We start from the raw sequence: 12610 nt of genomic DNA on the forward strand, positions 1-12610 counted from the left end.
CAGGACCCCGTCCAACCTGGTCTTAAACACGTCCAAGGACGGGGCATCCACAACCTCCCTGGGCAGCCCGTTCCAGATTCTCCCAGGATCAGATGAGTTGAGCTTGATAATTGATTAACACCGATCTTTTGTCCTTGCAGGCACTGTGACATTGCAGCCATAGATGAATGCCAATGAGAGTTTTGACTGAGGGGATTTCAGAGCAGAATTGGGTCAAATATAGCTTTGAGAATATATTATCACATTAATTTCTAAAATTCAGAGGTACAGAACCATTCTTTTCCCTCCTTCCATCATTGCATTTTTAATCATACTTCAGAGATGCATCTTTTTTGCAAAAGCAGACCAGCAGCAGCTACTTCCAAATCCATCAATAGGAAGATCTATCACGGTAACAAAAAAAAATAAGCAATGACAGAGATGTGTTTTTTCTCTCCTTCACTACCCCCTCTCATCTGGAGAAAGAAAATGAGAAGATGCGTGCACTGAGGGTGATGATAAGATTGAAATGAACACCTGCTCACAGTTCTACTTAGTTCAGCTGCTTCCTTAAGGTGAGTCTGGTTTCTGAATTGCAGCTGCTAGATTTTGTGAATTAAGTGGGAACATTACAGTTGTGTCAAGCTGGAAGGCACAAAGACAGATGCTGAGCTGGATGAGAAAATGGCTAAGGAAATGAGGAAGGAGAGTCCCCTGTCTATAAAATGTAACACCTGCACAAGGAGGATGCGGCTTGTGTTGTATAGAGTAATTTCTGTATCAAGCAAGTGAATTTGCACAGGAATTTAGCTGTTCTTCACAGGATGAGCAGCAAAACAACTTTAGTGTGTTCTATTTAACTTGCTGACGCTTAGTTAACTTTGTCCTAGGAATCTATGAGGACCCACTTACGCATTTCCATCTTGCATTATCTTGTTATATGTTGCTTCTGGTCTTAAATAATACATTGGTAAAATCAGATTTTTTTGGTTTTTTGTTTGTTTGTTGGCGATTTTCCTAGTAAAATGGAAAGTATTATGAAAATAAGTTTGATACTGTCCCTCTGGCCTTTGCTCTCTCCTTCTGTTATGAATGTGATGCACAAAAAAAACCAACTCAAACAAAAAAGTTATGTTGAAATATTCATGAGAAGGAGGCATTTTCCAAAAGAAAGGGGGAGGAGTTAGATGAGGAGGAAGAGATATCTTAGCGAAGTTGAGTGAATCTGCATGGGCTGACATCAAGCACAGAGAAGACTTCATTAAGAGGAAGTGAGCAAGGAAATGGAAATAACAGGAGAGCAAAGATAGCCTTTTCATGAGAAGGTGATGTGAATCCTTACTGGGTAATGGCAGTTCATCTGTAAAGGTGTCCTTTACAGCAGCAGTTGAAAGTAGTGTTTGCTGGCTCTTGGAGAGTGTACATAAAGTGAGAGGTCAGAGAAAAACTTATATAAAAGATGGGATATGTTTAATAATGATAAAAGCTAGCATAGCAATGATTTCTTGATTGTTGCTGGAGACAACTCATGACGTAGAGTAGTTCAGTTGGAAGGGACCTTTGAAGACCGCTGAATCCTACTGCCTGACCCCTTCAGAGTTAACCAAATGTTAAAGAATGTTTCTGAGCACGCTATTGAAGTCCCTTCTGGACACTGACTGTTGAACTCACTCCAACATGCAGTTTGCCCCTTGGCTGTTAGGCACACTGCTGGCTCCTGCCGAGCTGCTGCCACCTACACCCCCAGGTCTGTCTGTGAGCTGCACCTGAGCCATGTGTCCCCCAGACTGTGCCTGTGTCCAGCATCACACCACCACAGGTGCAGATCCTGGAGCATCTTCTTTTGTTGATCTCCATGCCATTGCTAACTGCCTGATGGGTGTTGGTGTTTCTGAAGCGTTTTAGTGAAAACTTTGTCTTGTGCGTAAGCTGCTTGTGCTGAGCGGTTTTGAAACTGTATTTCCTCTGCCTCGACTCTGTCATACAGTACTCTGTGGAAAGATGCATTACTTGCAATACTAAGGAATTAATGAATGAGGAATTTACTTTGATAACATATCACTTTACTCATGCTAAGAAAGATGCTACTGAAAGATCACAGTAATGCTTAGTTTGCCAGGAAAAGCTATTTTGTTAATTGAGAAATCTCATTTGAGCAGTCACTTCATGCCAGGCTACAACTGCAATATTATACACAGAGCACGTATGGAAGTGATTATACTTTAATCTTTGGCCTTGATGGGGGTCTACTTCCTGCAGCCTCCAGTTTAAATTCTAGTTAGAAAACGCACAGGCTCCCTGTAGATTGACATTTATGTTCTTGTTTAACTCCTTGTCCTTGAGACTGGCTTTTTGGGTAACGCTGCTTCTGGAAACCTGGCATCACACTGAGAAAAATTCTGTCTCTTGTTCTAGGAGTGAGGAGGAAACATGAAGCTCTTTACACAGCACAGTTTGCTACATTTACAAAGCAGAGGAGTGGCAAACCCTATCTGTGTTGCAGTACTTTGCTTCCCCTTGCCCTGAGGGGTTATGTTAGTTATCTCTGTTTTTTGTACTGTAAAAGTACTGTGGCTAGTATGTACTCACAGCATATTTTGTCTGTGCCTTTGAAAGGAATAGACCCTGTGATTTAAGGACAGGTTCAGTAAATGAGGTCTGAAGCAAAATTCATGTAATTTTCAAGCTACAGAACTTTCTCCTGCATGTGGATGCTGAAATACAAAATGGTGAAATTATTTGTTCAAAACAACACAACTAATCTGTAAAAATGCCAATAAAACTCTTTAATCCTTTATCCCTGTGTTTTCAAGCACACAGACAGAAATTACTTCTAAAAATAACACTTTACAGCTGATACTGACTGCTCTAGCTCTGACCTTTTCTCAGCAGGAGCAAGCCCACAGTATGTCACTGACATCATTATAAGTCAAAGACAAGGGTGCAGGTGCCAGGTTTTTGTCTGCTGGTGGTACTTAATCCTTTTGGTTTTCATCTGAAATGGCACAGTGTTGGATTGCAGAGGTGGTACATGTATTAAGCTCTGTATAAACAAGCTGAAGGATAGCAGCAAGAGAAGAGTGACTAATTGAGTTGTCAGTTTACTGAGGCTCAATTAATAGTGTATACGACACTTTTTAATGTCAGTCAGTGTCCTTTGCCCTGGGCCATGCTTCATTTTCTCTCTTGAAGGAAGGAAAATATGATTCTACTGTTTCTTTTAGAGCAGAAGATTTGTGGGCTATGCAGACATTGTAAGTATATCTATATGCTCATTGTCACGCTTGAAACAAGCAGCAGATAGCAGTAAGTTCTCCTGTTTGTTCTGTCGCTGGATACTGGATGTCTTTTTAGAATCTAAAGAGGAACAGCTGGCTTTACCTCACAGATACACTTCTAACATGTTTTTCTGCCAGCTGCTTGTGTATATGTGGGAACAGTGGAACAACCCTGAGCTCATCACCTACTCATTCAAGGCTGAAAGCCCTGATAGTAACCCTTCTCCAGAGAATGGGACATCTAAAGTCAAAACTCTTCTATGAGCTGAAATAATTCCTATTCCTCACTGCAAAGCAATGTGTGTCATCTTAAACTGTGGGGAAAAAAGAAACCACAGTTTCTCTTCAAACAGGTAGTTCATGATATGTTTGGAGGAAAGTGGTGAATAGTCAATGACAGCTAGTAAAGGCAGAGTTGGTTTTAAGTTTTGGGGAACTTACTTTCCTTTTTAATGATTTTCTTGGAATGGGAAGGATTTTAAGTAATGAGAATACATAAAACAGTAAAAGAGTATCTATCAAAGCATGAAAAATACAGTAGCAATAATATAAGTAGGCAGGTAGCTTTGTGATGCTGAAGTTCTTCAAATGGTAATTTGCGGGAAGGCATAGAAATATAATGCTCTTGCACTTGTGTGAAGACTTTCTTTTTCTTTTTTCTATACGTATCTTTTGTCTGATATTATTCCAAATTCTAGCAAACTATATACAAGAAGCCTGTGAAGAGACAAAAATTCGTATTTGAATTAGATAAGAGCTTAATCATGAGCCATCCATCTTTTTTTCTTTTTTTCATTATTTTCCACTAAGCCCCACTTCAGGAAATCCTTCACGTAAATGTTTCTGCTATTTGTAAGACACTGAACAAAAACAGGTTGACTGAGGGCTGCTTTATCTTCTATCTAGTTCTGTCTGATCAGTATTGCATGATTGAAAAACATGTGAATGATGTAACCAGCTCCACCAGGCTTTTGTAAATGACTCTTAATTGATAATGCAAGGAACTGCTTATTATCTTTATGATTTCCTGTAATGAGATAGGAAAGTACATTGAATGAAAGTAATGAAAATGTGTGATGACAGTGGTAATGTTGAATCACATCATGTGGGCCATTCAGTCTGGCTATGTCAAAAGACCCCACTCTGTTCTTGTGAAAGATATAGAGAATTCTGCTTTTGCTGTGATTGACCACCAGAAATTCTTACCTCGTTTTCTCATCCTTTTGTCTACTCTTGGTGGTTTGGAAAGATGGTAATCAAATGTGCCTGCAAGTTGGTGTGAAATAAAGAGGAAACACAAGTTCTGAGTGGAATCTAGTCACATAGAAGAGGAATTCAGCAGTTTTTCTTTTTCATCTTTCACATCTTTCAGGTGTGATTCTAGCTTTAAAAAAGGTGAAGTAATAATGGTGTTGCAAATTTCTTAATTTATTGTATCTGAAGTATTGTCAAATCAGATCCACAATCATATGAAATGCAGTGACTTTGCATTTTCAACTTTGTGTGTATAATCTCCTAACTGCCAGTCTCATCTATTCAACCCAGAATCTGAAAAGCTGTCCAGGTTCTTTGGTTTGTATCCTCAACAGAAGGATTTTACTGGTGAGAATTACTTAGCAATAGTCATACCTGAACACCAAATCAGAAAGGTAAACAGACAAACTGTAAGCATATAGACTGTATGTGTCCTCTGTTCCCTGTAAACATCCATGGGAGCAGGCTATCTACTGTATCTACCTCTCCTTTCTCTGCAGGGTCTTTACTATACCTGCTGTGCCATTGCCTTCTGTCCTCCAATCATGTATGCAACATTGCCCTACCTCAGCCAGGCCATAGGGCACAGTCTTTAGAAATGGCTGCTGTTCACCTGGCAGATGCAGCCAAACTGCTGAAGTTTTCTCATGCCTGATAGGTACATTGAGGATTATCTGTTGAGTTTGTCCTTCTTGTGGTCGTTGTCCTGGTTTCGACAGTGTGTTAAAAGCACAATGATGTTTTACTTGTTGCTCCCCCACAAGGGCCTGGCACTGGCTTTTTTCCTTTTCTGTCTTAGGAAATTTTTTTTTTTTCTCTCAACCCACAAACTTTATTTTGTTTCCAATGCTCTTCCTCATCCCCCCACTGTGGGGCAGGAGTGAGCAAATGGCTGTACAGTGCTTAACTGCCTTCTGGATTAATTCACAACAGTCCTTTTTTATGGCCCATCACCCTAAATTGTCCATGGAGTTAATTTAGTCCACAACATGGTCACCATCTGTCATTGGTGTGATACTAACACTGTCTCAACTGAAACCAGGACAACTGACTTCTGCCTGATGCAGTTCTATAAATTAACTGCAAGCAGTTTTCTGTAACGTTTTGTTTCAAAGGCTACTGAGAGAGACATGTTCAGATGTGCAACTTCATAAGATGAATGTGAGATGTAACAGGAGTGACTCCATAACCTAAGGATGGGCCCAGCTGTAGGAAAGCAAAGATTGACCAGTAGGAGTTAGGCTCCTTTTATTTTCTGCTTGCATTTCCTAGGAGATGTGCATGATACGGAAAGGAGTATAAGGGGTTACAGGTGCCTCCTCTTCATATTTGCTCTTATGTAAAAGATGGAGTTGAAATAAATCAGAGTATTTCATATGAGGACAAAAGAGAAAATAAATGCAAATGTAGGTAAGCGTGTTCAGCATATACAAGCAAAGACATCTGGGAGCAGGTCTTTTAAAAACATGGCGAGTTCTCTCTTGTGTATGCTGAACATAGCTTAATGGAAATGACATGCCTCATTTCTTCTCTGTGCTCTAGTTTAGACATTTGTTTGTTTTTAAATAGTGCTCAGCTTATTTGAATTCCTTCTAGTTAAGGAAAACAAGGCTGCCTTGAAAAACACTTGGAGCATTTGCGGGTTATTCTTTTTCAAAGGCATTACTATTATTTCAAATCTATGTTTGTTCTCCTGGATAGTTTTCCAGTAATAAAACCTTTCCTCTTCAGAGATGGAAAGGAATGTATGGATTTGTTCAGTTTCAGTTTTTAAGCTCCTTTCACAAATTGCAATTAAATACCTAAAAATACCTAAAAACATTAAATACCTAAGATAAACTCCACTTATAGTTGAAAAAATATATATGTAGAAAGCATTGAAAGAATTTCTGTTTATTAATATGCCACTGGCAATGAAGCTTCAAAGAAGAAATTCTCCCCTTTTCTGACTCTTAGTCTACAGAAGGTATTCTTCCTCAGTAAAGCATCAAGTGATTTCCCATTCTTTTCATTCCCAGTAGTGTTCAGCTTGCAAGCAGTAAGACACTGACCCCACTGAAGTCGGTGGCAAAATATTCACTGATTTCAGAATGTTCTTAAATTTCGAAGTTGTCTTAGTGCCTCTGCCAACATCTAGTGAAACCTTTGGTGCTTCCTTTGCCTCAGACACTATGTACCTTTCTAAAATTTAAACCTTGAAACTAAAGCTGAACTGGCTTTAAATATGCCAACACAATTGCTTAATTATCTGATGTTTACATTACGGTCTGTGCCAGCTTTATGCTTTTATGCTAGTTTTATGCTCAGCCTTTATCCAAGATGAGGTGATGTTTCTTGAGGCACATGCATTTGCTTGGACAGCTGTGTGCCTATCCTGCCAGCACTCTGAGACTGTGCTAACCCCCATGGTATCTTGGTTAGGTTGCTGCAATTGGGGGTGGTCAGGACATACAACATGTCTGAACAGCTCAAACTGAGCTGTCTCAGAGCATGGGTGAGGAGGCATGTAGCTGGATGTACCTGCCCATGTATGTCTGGCTACATATTTCAATAGACACAATGGGTACCCATGATTTCCACTGATGGTAATTGAACCTGACTGTAAGGAGTTCAAGATCTCTCTTATGTGCCTGCTGAAATTCCAGCCAGACTCAACCTTAACTCCAGTAGCTGAGTCAAACCTTGTTGGATGATAGAATCATAGGCAAGCTCTGGTTGGAAAAGGCCTTGAAGATCATAAAGTCCAACTGCAACCTAACCGTACTACCCTAACTAACTGCTGCTTAACCACTTTGATACAGATAGAATTTGAATAGATAAACAAAGGTGAACAAACAGGATATAGTGGGGAGAGGGAAGCTGAACAAGGACTTTAATCCATTGAAATAATACATGTAAGTTCACATACTAGCTCTTTACATTAACTTGTCCATATCGTACCTATTTGCTGTGATGAATGGAGGAGTATACATGATTCTATAGTGTCATGATTGTCCTGACATTTCCATATGCGACTTTGACCAGAGAGCTCAAGAGTAAAAAAAAAAAAAAAATGATGAGAAATTGTTATGCAACTCAAACTGGAGAGAGTTGCTAATATGGGGATAAAATAGCCTCAAACTGTCACAGTTCAAATGAAGTGCCCTAGAAACTTCTTGACTTCACTTGAGTGACCAGCCTGAAGGAAGGTCACATCATGCTGGGAGGTGATCTAGCCTGACGCAATGGAACTGTTTCAGACTGAAAAAATAAAACTCTACAAAGCAACTCAAAATAGAATATGGTTTATGTTAATTTTCTTTGTTTTGCTCTCAGTAGTGGTCTTGCTTTTTTGTAATGTTCTGTCCTTGAAGCTGAAAACTCATTTTTGAACCTTGTCCTCAGTGAGGGCATGCAGTCAGTTATCAGTTTAATGGCATTGCCTCTTTCTTATTTATATGTTTTTTTTAATAGGGGTGTGTGTATATATGTTTATGTAGGAACTGTATATGTGGATATATATGTATACACAGTTCCTACATATATATGAAATATATATATACATATATATGTATACATATATTCATATATGTATATACACATACATATATGAAATCAAAAATAAAACAGTTGTGCCCTGCTGAAGACTGTCTTGGAGAGTGGGTTCCTTTCAATTTTTGGGATATTGCTGTTCTGATTTTCACCAAATTTTAATTTTCTCATCTCTTCAGTCAGTATGGGAATAGAGCCACAGATTAGAAACAGCATTAAGAATTAACGAAAAACAGCTGATGGTGCGTTCACCTTCTGCCTGACCAAAACTCACGTGGGGATTTCTCCAAAGAAAGCATAGGGCAGCCTTCAGTGTTGGCTTGGGTTTTGTGCTTGCAGGTGTTGCTGCACTCACAGTCCAGTAGATGCAAGGCTGGTATGGCACCAGGCCTCAGCTCTGACCAGTAACAAGACGTGTTCACATACGTTAGCACACATGCATAGGCATGCGTAACTCTACAGCACCCGCACATTTATGGTCAGTTACACTGGTTAACACAGACACAGCAATTCGGCAAAGGCAGGCAGCACCAGTGGCCTCATCTTGTTCCCCTCTCTCTCTCTGACCAGCGTAAGTTTTGCTCAATTTCCAAATGTTTTTCCCCAACATCAAGCTAAAATGCATGGCAGTGACACATTAGCCTGTGGTGATCTCAATACACCACAGATCCTGCAGGCTCAGTGTGGTGGATGTCTCCCCAGCCCTGTGGGGCTGATGTGTTGGGGGTGGCAGGGCTTTAGGGGTGTTGTGTCCCTGACTGGATTATTGGGGTTCCTTTTCTACTTATGCCTCAGGAGAACAGGTTCTTACCACAGGTCCCACAGCGTTGCAGTTCAAATATTGATTCACTGTCCACAGGGATAGTAATGCCAGCAAGTTTTCCAAGCAATTTTCAGTTAGAATAGTCTCTTTGTAATTTCCTATTTCTTATTTTATCTGTTTTGCATGAGTTAAGCAGCTGTGCTGAGGTGCAGTGTGTATCAACTAATTCCTTTGCTTCCTCCGTGATGTGGCTGCATTTCTGTAAAAGAATAACATGCATGTGCTTGCAAAATATTTTGGAACCCTAACACTGTGTGCTCTCATCTACAGTTCAGATTTTCAGAGCTGACTACAACTTAAATTTCAGAAAAAATAAAATACTACTTTGTGTTCATGAGGAAGGTGAGGGATTTCATATTCTGTGCCTTCATGTCAAATGCTTGTATTCTGCAAGAATTGCAATGCAGAAGTAAAATCAGACTAATGTTATTAGCACTGAGGGAAATATTCTTCATTCCCCAACTCCTTGCTTTTTTTTCTTTTTATGACGCTTACTGCAGCAGTATGAAAACCTCTCTTAAATGAATCAGGGATCTTTTTCTCTAGATTGTGTTTTGATAAGTGTATATATAATTTCACTCTACTACCCAAAAGACTCTTATTTTTCATATGGTATTTAACTATTTACATAATCAAGCACAGGTGTAGAGTGGAGAGGTTTCTTTAACTAAAATGATTTCCATTCTTTGACTCTGTTGAACAGGTGCATTTCAGGGATTCAGACTTTGAGAAGATTTCACTTTATGGCTGCTAAATGTGTGTATGTATTGGTAATTGATACGGGCAATGATATATTGCTGTTCTTCATTGAAGTGTCTTAGCAAAATTTTCCTTAGCTGGAAATCCCTCTTTTATGCTGCTGATTCTGCAGCTCTTTTACAGAACCCTGAAACTCACAGTTTGGGTTTTAATCAAGTTTGCTCTTTAAAATTAAGGCAGCACATAAATAATCTTAAGGAATTAATTCAAAGCAGTTGTCATACTTGTCAAATGTCTGTAGTCTGCACAATTAAATGCCCGTGGGGGGAACTGGTGGAGTATAGCACTGTTTGAAAGAGAATTTACAATGAAAGGGAGTCTTCTTTTAAACAATCGACAGGACATTAATGAGGTCAGGATAAGCTGGAAAGATTGCATATTTTTTCTTGGTAGTTACAATAATGTTTTATCAAGAAGAAAAGACTAAGCTTAGAAATTTGCCTGCTTCCTACACACTTCCTACACACTGTGGTTCCTTTTCAGTACTCTGTCACATTTTCCACAGGGTAGCTGTTAGAAAGCAGTGTCTCTAGAGTTACTCATTAAGCTTTGTGCCCTTAATCTGGTATCTAAATTAATATTTCTTAGAGCTTTTGCAGAAAAGAAGAGGGATCGTATGATTTTTTTTTTCCTTTGTAACAGCTTGTGAGTTTTTCAGTTCATATCTAGAGCTAAGTTTCAGAAATCATTGAAAATAAAAATGTTTTTTATTTTATTGATGAAAAACAGCAGAAATTATATCTTCCACAGTTTGTCTTGAAAACTCATGCCTGAACTGGATTTAAAAAAAAAAAAAAGAGGTTTCTTAATGTGGCGATCTATTTCTTGATATCTAGTGTGAGTAATGAATACTTCCTCTCCTCATTTTTCTTGCCTTGGGGATTCTGGATGATAATACACAGAGGATTTGCTTTATGATCATTTAAGGTGTTCAGGAACAAGAACATCTTTAATCAGTCAGCTGTCTGTCTAGTCGTGGCAGAAAAAATGCCTTCATAGGAGATATGCCTTAAAATTTACTGAGTGTAGACAGGATATGCTGCAGAGAAGATGATCATCATATTATTAAATAAAATCTTAAGAGGATTGTCTCCTTTCCATAGGATTGTTTTTTTATCATGTTGGCTGTGCATTTTATGCTCTTCCTTCCAGAACATCCCCTGTGGTTCTGAGTACTTCCCAAAAGGCAAAAGACAAACGCTGTTGCTTCCATTCAGTTTTCATTCTGTTTCTTGTCTGTTTCTTTAAAAGTTCTTTTCTTCCTGAGGTTTTTGTGAGTCAGACATTTCAAAGTGCTTCATGAATGAGACAGATGAAGAGAAACAAAGTGTCTGTGAAAGAAAATGGATCAAGTAAAATCTGAGAAATAGATTGCATGCATAATTTTCAACTTTAGCTTTTAGGTTTCTCAAAGCTCTGTATGAGGTTATTGCCATTCAAGCTTTGTAAGTAGAACATGTGCATGCCTGATAGAAAATGTTGCACTACTACCAAATTAGGAAAAGAATACTGTTTAAGTATTGTGGGCTTTTTGCCTTATTTTCCTCAAAATCCAGAAGATGCAAAAGAGAGGAATATCCAGTCTGAAATTACAAGATTGGTTTGCTAAATCAAAACTAAATTTCTGAAAACTGGTCCATGCATTTTCAGTTCTACAGTGACTTACTGAAACTGTTAAATATTAAAGCTGTTTTTTTCCTAGAGACATCACGTTGGTATATACCACATAGTCAGGCAAAATTTTGCCTGTAGCAAAGTCTCTTAGCAGGCTTGGACCCAAACGTCTACAAAAAGTCTGCGATGAATGACTGCTTCCAGATAGAGTGTGCTCATTCTTATTAGATCAGCTGACTCCGCTGTGTGGTGAGACTGTTCTTACTGCCACCTTTAGCTTTCTGATCTAACGTAATGTAGAAAGTTGGTTATTTTTCTCCCTGATGAGCTGTGAGAAAAAGGTGCATCAGATCTATACTGCTCTTTGAGAAACTGAATCTTTTTTTTTTTTCCGAAGCCCAAAGGCCAGTAATGCCTCTATCTTCACAATAATTGTGTCATCTGCAAAAGATGTTTCTAGACACCATTCTACTCCTGCCAGTGACAATAAATGTCACTCCTACTTCTTTTGGGATGAGCAAGGTTGATTTTAATCGATCTTAATCCTGAGACAGGTTAAAAAAAGAAATTAGATTGTCAAGCAGTATTGAGTTGAAAAGAAGATACACCATAAGTATTGTTTTACAGGCTTCATTGTTATCAGCCTGTTATCTTATTGTTCTTCCAAGTGACTCTCTAAGAGAATTGAAACAGCGTGTAACAAGGTAGACATTCAGGGACTCCTGTCTGTAGGGCAAGTGCTTGTTCCTCAAGCTTTCTTCTGAGAAGAGAGAATAGGACTATTTAGAAGTTGATTTTAGGTCTGTTTCTGCTCAGACATGATTGTGTACCTCTTCTGTGGTGCTGGGTAAAATAGTTGGCTGTATGGTTTCTTTGACTTAACATTAGCCCTTCATCTAAAGGATCTTGAAGTGGTGTCATTTCAGAACATGATCCTCATTAACCAATGGTTTCTTGTAATTGTCTTTCAAGATTCCTCAGCTACAAAACATTATGTTATAGTAGAGAGTCCAGGCAATAAAACATTGTAAGTGAAAATATTTGTATTTTCATACATAAAATAGACTAAGAGATCCTATGTTGAGAAACAGCTGATTGTGCTAAATTTAATAAGTTGTTTTCTAACATAGTTAATACTCCAGACTGCATGCACATGAACTTGCAGACAGTACAGTAAATTACTGCTTTCTCTGAGACTGATGTATTTTTAGCACACTAGTTAACTGGATAATCAAATCCAAACAATTATGTACAGTTGCATTTGTAAACTTGGTCATTCTGTGGCAGGTTGTTTTGGCTAACCAGCACAGCTTTCTTGATTACTATCTCGGTAGCGGTAGACTGTACAGCTTTCTGTGATTACTATTCATCG

General features: G+C 38.7%; 1 long non-coding RNA gene across 3 annotated transcripts in view; it reads left to right on the top strand.

The window, feature by feature from the left end:
- Nucleotides 1-12610, top strand: part of LOC125689205 (uncharacterized) — a 52776-nt gene that overhangs the window by 19309 nt on the left and 20857 nt on the right. Inside the window, exon 2 of one of the 3 annotated variants that reach the window (XR_007375118.1) lies at nt 462-554. The exons of 1 other annotated variant lie outside the window; for it this stretch is intronic. This is a non-coding gene — a long non-coding RNA (uncharacterized LOC125689205). The remainder of the gene's footprint in view (nt 1-461; nt 555-12610) is intronic. One more of the 3 variants, XR_007375116.1, reaches the window with a different exon arrangement.

This window comes from Lagopus muta, chromosome 2 (assembly GCF_023343835.1).
Source record: "Lagopus muta isolate bLagMut1 chromosome 2, bLagMut1 primary, whole genome shotgun sequence".
In the NCBI taxonomy this organism is placed as follows: Eukaryota; Metazoa; Chordata; class Aves; order Galliformes; family Phasianidae; genus Lagopus; species Lagopus muta.